This window comes from Echinops telfairi, unplaced genomic scaffold, assembly GCF_000313985.2.
Source record: "Echinops telfairi isolate 266 unplaced genomic scaffold, ASM31398v2 ScPeMD7_655;HRSCAF=1070, whole genome shotgun sequence".
Classification (NCBI taxonomy): domain Eukaryota; kingdom Metazoa; phylum Chordata; class Mammalia; order Afrosoricida; family Tenrecidae; genus Echinops; species Echinops telfairi.
In genome coordinates this window covers 17,803,541-17,805,146 of record NW_022104553.1, presented here as the reverse complement: position 1 = coordinate 17,805,146, position 1,606 = coordinate 17,803,541, and positions in this window count along the sequence as shown.

Below are 1,606 nucleotides of genomic sequence, written 5' to 3'. Positions count from 1 at the left end.
GAGTCATTGATCTGTCTGCCTTTCAACTAACCCAACATGTGTTTATCGGCCAGCTTGGCACAATAAACTAACTCACCATCCAATGGAGAAGACAGACACAATCCATCTTTAAGCCACCTAACACCACCTGGGCAGATTGTCAAGTGCCATGTGACCTTCTGCTCACTCCAGAAGGAAAATTAAAAGGATGTCTGTAAAGAGGAAGCTGACCAGCTCTGTGGTAGTCACATAAGCTCATGTCCACTTAAAGATAGGTAAACGCGTAGGGGTGGAGTTTAGCCAGTCGATCGCATCACAGCCTGTTGGTGCCTCCTCGTAGGTGTGGCCTTCTCATAAGGAGTGTTCTGGGAACCTCCCCTTCTCTCTCTGCCTCGCCTTCCTGCTGGTGAGGCACTCATTGGGTGCTCACAGCTTTGCACCACCGGGCTGTGAGTTTCCTGTATTCTGCATCATTGCATGTGGCTGCGTGAGTCTGAAGAGGGACTTGTGGACTAGCAGCGAGCTTAAAGACTGAATCTGGACCGCGCTGCGATGTTTGCTTGCTATGCAATTACTTCTTGATATAAAGCTTTCTCGTTCACATCTATGCGTGTCAATGGATGCGTTTCTTGAGTCAACACCCGGCCTCACACAAACTCCACTGGTTAGAAGCTGACCAGTGTCTAGCTGCTGAGCAAGCACATCCTGAGGAAGGACTTGCTTGGGACCCAAATACTAAGAAGGGAGTGGGTCCTTTGAGCACTACAGAGCCTATCTGCTAGTGGGACTTGGGGACAGCTTTCACCAACAGAGGGGCTTAGACAAAGTGAATGATGTAAAGCAGAAATCAGAGGAGAGTCCCTCAGTCTTTATATATATATATGCAAATAAATAAATAAAAAGAAAATATATATGCCACCTTCAGACCATATACTGATCTTCATCCTAAGAGCGTGAACAACACACAAATAGCTACTGCTCTGTCCAGACTGCTGATTCCTTGGATGATTTTAAAGGTACCTCTTTCAGAGAAAAAACAACAGCAACAACAAAAACAAACTCACAGCCATTAAGGCGATTGCCACTCCCAGCAACCTGTGGCTTCCAGGCACTGAATCTTAATAGGAGCAGAAAGTCTCATCTTTCTCCCTTGGAATGGCTGGTGGCTTCGAACTGATGACCTTGCAGTTAGCCACCAGTGCGTAACCCACTGTGCCACCAGGAGAGCAATGGGCTCAAACGTAGCAAGGGTTAAGAGAACGACACCACACCGGGCAGTGTTTCACTCTGTTGGACATGAGCTGGCTGTGAACCAGAAACGATTTGATGGTAGTACCTAACACCGGCTTTCAAAGAAAAGAAGTGCCAGTGAAGAGAATAACGGGAGAAGAGGCGATCAGACATGCCACAGGCTTCTGCTACCCTGACACCCCTGGTGGCCATGCACTTGCGCCCAACACGTGGCCACTACACCTAACTGATTCCATCAGAAGGAGGACACTGAAACAATCACGAGAAACCATTTTCCTCATGAAGCAGCAGAAAAGCACCACGAAACCAAACTCGATTTTAGATTGCCAGGCTCCCTTAATCACCCGAAGGAGCCCTGGTGGCGTAGTGGTCATGC